The following is an 11,239-nucleotide window of genomic DNA, read 5'->3' as shown; positions in this document are numbered from 1 at the left end:
AGATGTTTGAGCTCTCAGAACATAGGAGAAATAAAAGTTTGATCGTGGCGTATTCAAATACCTGGAGTTCATCACTTTAATTTGTCGTATGAGTCACCCTATCACAGCAGGATTTTTCTAAGGGACAAGTAAGGTTTTATTTCTTTTTTTTCTGCACCATTAGGGCAAAGTCACGCTGTACACTGAACTCAGCTGTTTGTTATGGTTCTGACAATGACAATGTCAAACTTTTATTTAAAGTGTGATTTGCATTGCTTAAAAAGAAACATTACCTTGTTGGAACTATTTTACTCGCCGCAAACAACAATGTAACAATTTAATTCAACAACCAGTCATGTAGTACTTACAATCAATTTTTGTTCTTGCTGTTTTTATTTTATTATTTATACGTGAAAAAATTATGATTTTGAGCTGAATCAGCATACCCCTCCCTAATTTATGATTTATATTTAAATAATCAATGCAGGAAAATATTTTACTTGAAAAGATGAAACTTTTCGTCAGTTACATGCAGTGTTAAAATACACACGCGTAAATGGATGGTCAATACATAATTAAGATACCCACTTCCAGTTTATAATTTCAGTTCACAAAATTCAACGGTGAGAAGCCATTTTACATACATCTAGTATATTATACGCTTAAATGCAGTGCTAAAATATATTGGGTAAATAGTGGCTGCACAAGACATAATTAAGATACCATTTGCATGCTGTTGCCAATGATTACCCGACCCACCCAGTTTCGTTTCCGCAAAGTAATCCCATTAATTATTATTAAATTTGACATTCCTCTTGATAATTGAGAGGCTTTGTCTTACATTGTCAGCATTCTGATACATCTATAGCGTATTTATAATGCCCAATTATCAGTTCCACCCACTTTGTTCTACTCAATAATTTCCTTGATCAGTATGACATTTCATTAAAATTATTCTGCAGCCTTGATTCTGACGAAACATTTGATGATTTTTATTGTCAGCCTTCTACGTAGTTGTTTAGCAAAGCTATAGTCAATGACTGTCAGACCAACCTACTTTCATTCCCGCACAATACATGTCACGAGTATTATTTGATCTTAACCTTCACGGTATGCTGCTCAGTAATGGTTTGACCTTTTCTGGGTTTGATTGTCAGCTTTATACGTAACCAGTTAGCTGATATTTATCTCCTGACTGTCAGATACACCCATTTTCGTTTCCGCACAGTAAGTTCCTTAATTATTATTCGATTTCAAACAGATTTGATATGTTCCACACTTCAGGCGACAAAGGACCATGACTTGTGACATACTGGATCATGTGTTATTTAAAGTAAAATCCACGAATGGTTATCTTGGCATGATTCAGTTTGATTTAAGCGTCCAGTATGTACCAGATGCTATGATTATATAGCTCAGTATGACTACCACAGGATTCAAGTGCAAAACTTAGTTCAGAGATATCCAGGTTCTAGGATAGGATTTGTGAACCCTAGGAAAAATTCACCAGTAGGCCCCTATGAACTACAAATTGTGACTGTGGTGGTCTCCCCCCTCCCGACCGTTGTGGGCCCCCAGAATTTTGACATAGCTGTGCTACCCTGTCGGTGGCACAGGAGATATCTTGCCCAGTTTTATAAGTCGAAATTTTAATAAAATGTTTGAGATTTTGTTCTGACCGAGTCATTCTGGTTCTTAAGTCTCGATATGGGTGTAGTTTGTAGGAAAATTAACTTGTCAGAACAGAGATATACCGAATATATAGAATTTTGGCTGATTTCTTAAATAAAGTTTTCCCTGTTTATAAACTATGTGTCTATAAGAAATGTTATGCTAAAACTGTCCATATGTTTAATAGGTTTAATATTGTGGGTCTGTTTGGCGGGAAATATAATACTTTAAAATTGTGCGGTTGTTTGGCAAAATCTTATGTTAAAAACGTCCATATATGTTTAATAGGTATAGGTTTCTATGGAGCATACGGGAATTTAACCTGTTAGGGTTCCTCGAGATTCTAGCATGGTCAAGTCTCTAACGGTCAAGTCTCTAACAGAAAATGTAATGTTTTAATACGTCCATATATTTAATATTTTGGGTCTGTATCAGAGGGGTAGCTATGATATTTTGCGCCGGGGGACGAACTATAAAATTGGCGCCCCAGCCCCCTCCCCGTTTAATCACATTTTTGAATATTACCCTTGTTTACTTATTATAATGTAACGTTGTAAGCCTCATTTTGGCGCCCCTGTACCTTGGCGCCCGGGGACATATGTACCCCACTGCCCCCCCCCCCACCTACGCCTCTGGTCTATATAGCGACAACAGAAAACGTGATTTTACAATTTCTTTAGGATTAACATACACCCTGACGGAACACCACTAGTTACTATGTAGCACCATGTGATTTACTATCCAACACTTACACCATACCATGATCAAGCCGTTTTGAGTGGCCCGCAACCAGTACATACCATTCAATACCACGTGATATACTATCCAGCACCCACACCATATTATCAACACGTATGTTGGAATGACCATTACCCAGAAATCTGCTGTCCAGCACTCACACTATACTATCAACTCGCCGTTTTGGAGTGGCCAGCACCCAGTGATCTACTGTCCAACTACCACTTATCTGCCATCCAAGATTCCGTTTGGAACGACCACCACTCAGTGATCTAATATCCATCACTTAGTGATCTGCTAACACACCTTACACATAGCATGGGTGGACCTGTGTAAGTCTAACGGGAGTTAACAATGCATACGTGTGGGATCGTGCAGGATCTAACGGGAAATATAATAGTAACACAACACTTAGTGACCAGTACCCATTAACTTACTATCCAATACTCCGACCCACACTATCCAGCACCTATACACCTACTAACCATCGTTCAGAGTTATTCATAAACTCAGGGTAGAGGTAAGATATAAACAAATTAAACTTCCTGTAATTTCCATACTTGAGATTTTAAACAAAATTACAATTCCCCACTGCCCCTATATTGTCTATAACTTTATCAGTGGAGTGAAAGAAGCAAAGGGTGCATCTCACAGAATTTTTATACCAAACTAAGAGAGAGAGAGAGAGAGAGAGAGAGAGAGAGAGAGAGAGAGAGAGTAATAAATTATGTATGGATCCAACTGGTATTTGATTTTTCACTAAAGTGTTCACATTGTAGCTTTGTAAACATATTGACAGAAAGTTTTGTTACGAAATATATATCCTTTGTCGAGCTAAAGATGACGAATGAAAATGTTGCTGCTAAAAATGTCAAATTTTTGCTACACGTTTTATATCTGTGTGTGTCTATTTTTTCCAAAAATATAAAACTTAAACTACCTACCCATCTTGTTTGATGGAATATAAGTATGTTTGTTGTTAGAGTGTTAAATCATTCCTAACACTGCTTGCTAGTTAGAGGCATTATTACAGACAAAAACTTCTTTTCATATCAAGTACGGACACTCCATATGCGTCAAGTAAATTCCTTTCTCTATATCATGTTAAGTGTCTGTAGAAGCTGTGGTATTTCAGTTTTGTCGCTTTCATTCTTGAACAGAAAATGTGACTGTCAGTCATTGGTCTGGCATTGAAAAAAAAGACAACAAAAACTCAAATCTCTCAAACATCACCACCTAAAATTGAAAATTAAAATGAAAAGTCAGAAATGAAAATGAAAAAGACAAGTTTGAAAATGAAAATTATGAATGAAAAATGAAAAATTAAAATTCAAAATTAAAATAAAAATGAAAATTGGAATAAACAAGTTTGAAAATGGAAAAAATAAAAAATTAAAACTGATAATTAAAAAATGAAAACAGAAAATTTAAGGTTGAAAATGTTATTATGATTTTAGAGGACATAAAACTGCGTAATGTTAATTCCATTTATAGGACATAGAAACCCCAGATTTGCAAAACCTATAGGCATTTTTAACTTAGTACTTGACTGAGTGTTGGATCGAAGATCAGTAGGTATTTGATAGTAGATAACAGAGTGTTGGATAATAAATTTAAGTAAACATTACATATTACATTTCTCGTTTAACCTTCTATAGGCCCTAACATGCTAAACCTATGTAAATTTTTAACATTTCATTTCCCCTTTTGACCCTATAAGCTTTTCAACATGCAGACTACTGTTACATTCCCGTTGGATGTTATACAGACTCAACCATGTTAATCTTATAGATATTTTTGACATTATATTGGTGTAGTAGTTATTTTTTTAAAATATGTGCAACAATACCTCGAATCTGACTGGTCTGATACTTTTAGTGTACTGAAAATATATTCATGTATTTATTTACTAACGTATGCTAGAACCCCAAGGGGGAAAACGATTTGGTATTACATTTTTTTATTATTTATGGTCCATTAATCTCGGTGATTCAACTACTAACGACGCATCGCACAACGACTTCGAACAGATTCAGTTTACTCTTGGACATAATTATGCACGAAAGGTATCTGAACGATTTAAAAGGATAGAGACTGAGCGAGCCTGAAAACAATTTAAAGTTGTTTATGTTTTTCTTTTAATGTTTCATGGCAAGGCCTTTCTGCGAACACGTTATCAGACTTGCCATATCACGATTTCTGTTATCGTAGAGACCCTCTCTACCAAACTGTAGAGTTTCAACAGGTGACACTTCTGGTCAGTTATTCAAAGATACCTCCAACAAGACTTGATAAATTGCTGTATACTCCTCTCAAGACGTAAAGATACTAGTTGTGTCCGTCAAGAGAAAGGACATTGGGCTCCATTATATCCATAATATGAAAGAAAAGAATCCTCATAAACATCCAGTCTATATTGATCTGTCTCTTTAGTGAAGTAAGGGTGTGTGTGTGTGCATCGTTTGCTTTAAACAAAGTTGCTTCAGTCCTATAGGTCAGCCTTCTGAAAGGTCTATAGTACACTCAGTAACCTTTTCAGAAGTCCAATACTAGTGTGTTGTCTTTTTCCCACAATACAAACGATGAGCTCTTTTGGGATTGTAATAGTCTATCAGTGGATAGGAAAAAAAATCGACATTTCGTAATAAACGGAATGAAGAACAAATTTGCATCATAAAATCATTAACATTGCAACACAATTTGTGCCAATTAAATATAGCAGCCGTTATAGTCAAATAATTAAAATCATCGACTAAAATTTAATCTGGCTGTGTTGAATCTAGGAGAAAATTTCGCTTTCAATCTTACTGTTAGTCTTTGAACTTGGCGCACACTTCTTTGTCAAATTTAGTAACAAACCGCACTTTTCACTTGGCTTACGAAATGTAGGACAACCATTGCAACATTGGGAATACTTTTTTTTTGTAAATCTTTTGAGTATTATCTCGTCTTCAAGAGATATAGGCGGACTTTGAAAAAGGCCTTTGATTTTGTTTTGGTTTTTTGGGTGGTTTTATTTTAGTTGCCACTTATGGACTTGACAATATCAGCTGTAACTATCTTAAACTTTTTTTTCCGCGTCCAAGTGTTTGTAGTGGTAGTGATATTTACTGCCGCTGCCCACTCTTTGTTTGTGTGCGTGTGTGTGAGAGAGAGAGAGAGAGAGAGCCAGTTTCCCCTCTCAGACACTTACACTTCGTGCAAATATTGAAGGATATATCTCCTCTATTGAATGGACGACTTATCGATCTATTGACCCAATATCTACCTACTTACCTACCTCCTTACCGTCCTCTGATCCCTCTGATATTCCTCTCTCTCTCTCTCTCTCTCTCTCTCTCTCTCTCTCTCTCTCTCGATAGATCGATCGATCGACGGGCGGATTGAAGGTTTTGAAATGGAGAATTAAAATACCTATCTTTGACTTAAGGAACAGAATTGACACACATTCAGATTAACATGTGTTAATTATTTGTCTTATTTATTTTCACCATAGACATTCTAGCCGTTGATGAAAGGCACAATTCATACGAATAGAAAATTCTACTACACGTTTGTCTCTTTCCGGCTTTCTTTCTCTCCCAATCTTTGGTTTGTTACAAAATTATTTGCATTGTTTCCATTGGCTTGAAATGAAATCAGATTGTGAAATTGTGGTCCACCGTTTTCAGATTAAGTTTAAAGTAAAAAAAAGAAAAAAAGAACAAACCAGGAAAATGTCGCAATGTTTACCAAAAAATATGTTTCGCTGTTTTCCCCAGACAAGCGCAAACAGAAAAACGTGACAATCTTAGATTCAACCCAAATACCTCTTACGTCAAAAACAATATTCTTGCCAACCATCTGCAATATGTGACGACCAATGTAACATTAGACTCGGCGAGATCATCTTAATATTGGATATTACTTTTGTAACCAGACAGTATGTCAATATTTTTATCCGGCGACAAAGGATAATACTTTAGGAAAGAATTAAAACATAGTTCTCTCCACACGTTTTAAAACGATAGAAATATTTGTTTTGGATTTTAAGAGAAAGATATTTCTTTCTCTCTCGATCTTTTGTTTTTGGCATAAAAAATATGTAGGATGGATATTTTTCTTCTATCACTCCCCAGGTAAGGTTATATGGATTATAAGAGTAGTAATGAATGGTAATTTGGTTGAAATTGGGATGGTATGGAAATGGTAGGAGTTTATTTTATTTTTGAGGGAATAATAGGGAAGTAAGGAGATAGGGCAGATAACTTTGCTAATAAGGAATTTAAATTTTATTTTTTATACCTCTTGTTTTACATTCTACCTATGCCCTGTGTTGATAAGTAACTTTGAATACTGGACAGTCAAACAAAAGTATATGGGTTAGTAGGTGTAGCAGTACTGGATAGTATCGATGGTGGTAATAAGTCACCGACTACTGGTCAGTAACTGTAAGTTAAACATTACATTTCCCATTAGGTCCTATACAGGCTTACACATGTTCAACCTACGGTGAGATGTTAATTTATATTATACCCCATTCACATGTGTTATGACTCTATGGTCATAAACTAAGCAACAGAAAGAAGAAAAACCACAAGTTTTGTAAAACTAAGTCCAAAAGAATGAAAAGTTCCATGTAAATTTCAGAATTAGAAATGTACTGGTCGGCCAAGAATCGTAACGTTGTCAAAATGGAGTTGTCCAGAACTCCTTTGAACAATTCACAAAATGTTCCAGAATAATATTATAGTACTATAGGCACTTCCTAGTTCCACTGAATAATCCAAGCAAATATTTTTCCTCTTAAATAATATATAGGTAGGACATAGAACACGTCTGCAGACTTGATGTTACAACAGGAACACAAGAAACAAGAATTACTCCAAAATAGGGATGAAATACACTTGCTCAGTTCTCTCCTTAGGGTCGTCCACATATGACGTCACGCAATTTTTGCCATTTTTTTTTTATCCCCTCGTCACACTTCGTCTCAAAAACCCAGACACCCTCTATGTGACGTCACAAATCTCTTACCCCCCCCCTTTTTTCCCCACAATTTTTTGTAATACTGAAAAGTAACTGTAATGTGAATCAGTTAACTATACAGACAAAACAACAATCCTTTATGTAAAATATTGTTTAATTAATCAGGCTTTTACAAGGACTGCTAGACTAGTTAAAAGTTTAAAAAATTATTTTTAAAAATTTAATTAATTTTAAACAAACAACAAAATGAATTAAACACATCAATCACATAAATTCTTACTAACATTAAAGTTTCAAAAAATCCACAAAAGTTTTAAGGGTTTAAAATCTGAAGTATTTGTAAATTAATTACTGCTCTTCATAGTTACCATTATCCAAAGGCAGAGTTAGCTGCTCTTCCACTGAACGAACAAGAAATCCATTTGTTTCTAGATTAACATCGTTTATTGTAAAGGATATTCCATGGAAATCAAGCTCTTCCTCGTCAATCCAGTCCACACTTTCTCCATTATCCGCATTTGCTAGTATGACAATCATTTCGCGTTGCTTTCTACCAGCGACTCTCATTTGTCTGATGCGCTTCGATGGAGCTGCTATTTGTTTTTGAAGGACTGAATGATTGCACAGCATGGCCAGACAGCTGAAGTACACGTGGCATATCATGCAATTCTCTCATTCAGCCCATATTAAAGTGAAGGGTGTTACCGGTCTATGCTCTTAAAAGAAGTAACAGAAAAGAGTGAGGACAACAAGCTTTGTAAAATTTAACAAATAATTTATTTCCCTTGAATGCAAAGTGAAAAATAAGAAAAAAAATGACTTACGGCGCTGCGAATTAAATCCAAAAATTATCCGAGAATTCACAACCCAAGTCATATCAATGAAACTTTCTAAGTGAATCTCGGTTCAAATCCCGATGAAATTCAAGATGGAAGGCGATGATGTCTGTAATAACCTACGAAGTGTAGACGTGTCAACAGTCTCTTGTTGAATCACAGAAAATATTATTCCAGTTTTGAATTACGGATAAATTCCAGTGCATGTCTTTGCCCAAGAATTATAACAGAATATTTTTGTATTTCCAGTGAAAATAATCCCTTGAATTCAATAATTTGAAGATTTTTTTTTAGCCCAAACTGGTCAAAATATAACACAACTTAAAGTGCTAGGTGTTAAAGCACGACTGACTAAACCTTTATCAAAGCAAAAGTAATATGACTAATTAAGACGCAAAACAGATACCCGGATGAGGGTCAAAAGTTCATTCTTTTGGAACAAATAGAAGTTTGTTACCGATTGGCATATGATACTTGTCACGTAACCCAGGTATGACCTTGACTGAAATTAATGACTCTTACTCTGAGAAAGATAAGTAATAGAAAAAAGTTGTTTACATCAGGTCAAACCGAACTAAGTTCTGGACAAGGTCATGTCCAGTAAACAATCTTACATTACAGTTGCATGTAATTGAATGAATAAAACAAATTAAAACTAACAGACAAATAATTAAATGAAATATACATAACAAGCACAATAAAGGTCGCAGGAAATTGTCGGAATTGTGTTTGCTGACCGAGGTAGAATGTCTTCCGTTTTGAGAATTTGAGTTGCAAATAAGGATGGAAATGTGCGTAAGGCTCCAGCTGTAGCTCGTTCTGGAACTTTAAGCCCTTCACATGTTTGAACAAAGGAGGAGCAAGAAATCTGTCTTTTATCACGCTGAAGTATGAGCTTCGTGCTTTCGAACAGCACACGTTGTCATCACACTTCACAATCTGAAGCAAGTATTTGCTTGAGCGGACATGGGTCTCACACTAGTTTGATCTCTACACAATATATCATGTTCCATGAGCTCTGAATTTAATGAATCCGTATACTCAGCAATGGTTGTGTAATTGTTTATAGTCAGCTGTGACCATATTTCGGCCAACGTTTTTCCGGCAAATTCAAAGTTTTTCTTCTCTAGTTCAGTGTCAGTTGTCTCACATCATTCGTCTAAATGGTCTGCCATAGGTGTCATGAGGTAATATTTATGCACCCAATTCCCTGCTCAATGGCGCCATCTTTCTCTCCATTCTTTTAAAAATACTTCGTCCCGGAGCATTTGTTGCAACGAAGACAGAGTCAAGATCATGTTTCAAGAAATGGTGGATGGCAACCTTAATGACTTTTTGATACCGTGGGTTTTCATTCGGTCTACCATCAACAGCAAAAACGAGAATCGGCTGGACCAATTTAATAATGCCAGTCCTGGTTATGGTATCGACCTCTGTCAGACAAAGCAACTTTCCAAAGTCAAATCCATGGCTGAGTGCTGGTGATGCAGAGTGTTTTCGAGATCAGATGGCTATAAACGTTGGGCCAGAAAAGCCAATAGCGTCTCTGTTTCCAAGACCGTTGTGATGGATCTCAGTGCAGGCATACACCGAGGGTATAAGCTTGTGCCGAGCAGCAACTACCCAGTCATGGTCAGGAAAGCTTACTTTATAATCAATGTGCATTAGCAGTGGACTCTGCTTATTGGCAACGGCCAGACCAATTGGGACGCGACATTTATCATCCTGGCTGACAAAACAGGCCTCATCCGGTCCAAGCATGGACGACAGTTCTTCAAAATGTCTTATTGTACCTGTGCAAAATTGGCCTTCGATAAGTTTAGTGTGATAATCATTTTGTGCTCTAGTTAACTTTGCTGGGACAGTGGTTACATGATGCTTACCTTCTGACGACGAACCACGCTTAGGAAGTAGACGAAGGTATAGTCCACTTCGATTTATATTGAAGCCATCTTTTTTAAATGCTCTGTTAATTGATCAATGGTTTGGTACTTCTGTTGACTTCGAACTGTCTTTTTTCATGAGAAGCTGAACCATGCATTGCTTTATCCGGCATAGTTTGCGAAAGCAATGGTTGTTCCTCTTCCATTTTTGGTTGATCACATCTGGCCTTGATATTCAGTTTTGAGCGCAGTTCAGGATTATTTTCTAATAAAGCATTCAGTTTTGATTTTTTTTCAAATCCTTTGCCTTCTGGGATCTTCTTTAATCATCAATCTTCCTCTTTAATTTCTTTTGCAACTGTTTTGTTCATTTGAAAGTAGTCATTGTTTCTGCCGATTATACAAGCCAGCGAGGTCAGAATTTATGACGTCAATTTGGGACTTCAAATGTAATTGAACAGTAGCATTTCTCGGAGTTGGCAAATGACTTGTAGAAGGCAATGTTTCAGAAGTAATGATATTCAAGACATCAGTCGGTTGTTCATTGGACTCTAAATTATCCTGAGTAGAAACTGTTTATGAAACTGATGCTGCATGTTTTGTCCAAAAGTTAAGAAGTGATCCTTTTTTCGTAACGGTGATCGCCTTGAACTCTTGCAACATATGGTTAACTTTTTCAGCCAAATCTGTCATTCTTGATACTATTCCACTTTATAATAAATTCATCTTGGCACATCTGTTTGGTTTTTGAAGGATATGCTAGCACATAAGCGTTAAATAAAGACTGATATAATCTAATTTTTTATCCATTTCTAAATTAACCGAATTCCTCTAAGATACCACATGACCTATCTGTCCAATTTATAAAAGATCGAATCTAATAAAAAATATTTACTAATAATTATATTATTAATAACTTTCAAGACATGTAAGCATCTGGTTAGATTGTATACTATTTCACGTTCTATAATATCTTACAATATACACTTTGCACATACATCAATTCCAACTATAGATAATCACTATAATTTACAGTCATGAATACAACTTTAAAAAAAATAGATAAAATAATGTACCAGGAATTTAAAAAGTATAGATATACATCATACATGGTAGGTGTGTGGTATGTTGGATAGGAGAACACAGGGTTCTAGTTAGTAGATC

At 35.8% G+C, this 11,239-nt stretch overlaps 1 protein-coding gene across 2 annotated transcripts in view; it reads left to right on the top strand.

Annotated features, from left to right (window-relative positions):
* LOC149798697 (calpain-5-like) overlaps positions 1–11,239 on the top strand; it is a 78,732-nt gene continuing 67,493 nt past the window's right edge. The window contains exon 1 of one of the 2 annotated variants that reach the window (XM_089957537.1): positions 1–128. The gene's annotated coding sequence lies outside the window, so the exon portion shown is untranslated. The remainder of the gene's footprint in view (positions 129–11,239) is intronic. The other variant, XR_016421011.1, reaches the window with a different exon arrangement.

The sequence above is a fragment of the Sinohyriopsis cumingii genome, chromosome 5 (genome assembly GCF_028554795.1).
Source record: "Sinohyriopsis cumingii isolate HCF-2022 chromosome 5, ASM2855479v2, whole genome shotgun sequence".
In the NCBI taxonomy this organism is placed as follows: Eukaryota; Metazoa; Mollusca; class Bivalvia; order Unionida; family Unionidae; genus Sinohyriopsis; species Sinohyriopsis cumingii.
This window is presented reverse-complemented; position numbering and strand designations above follow the sequence as displayed.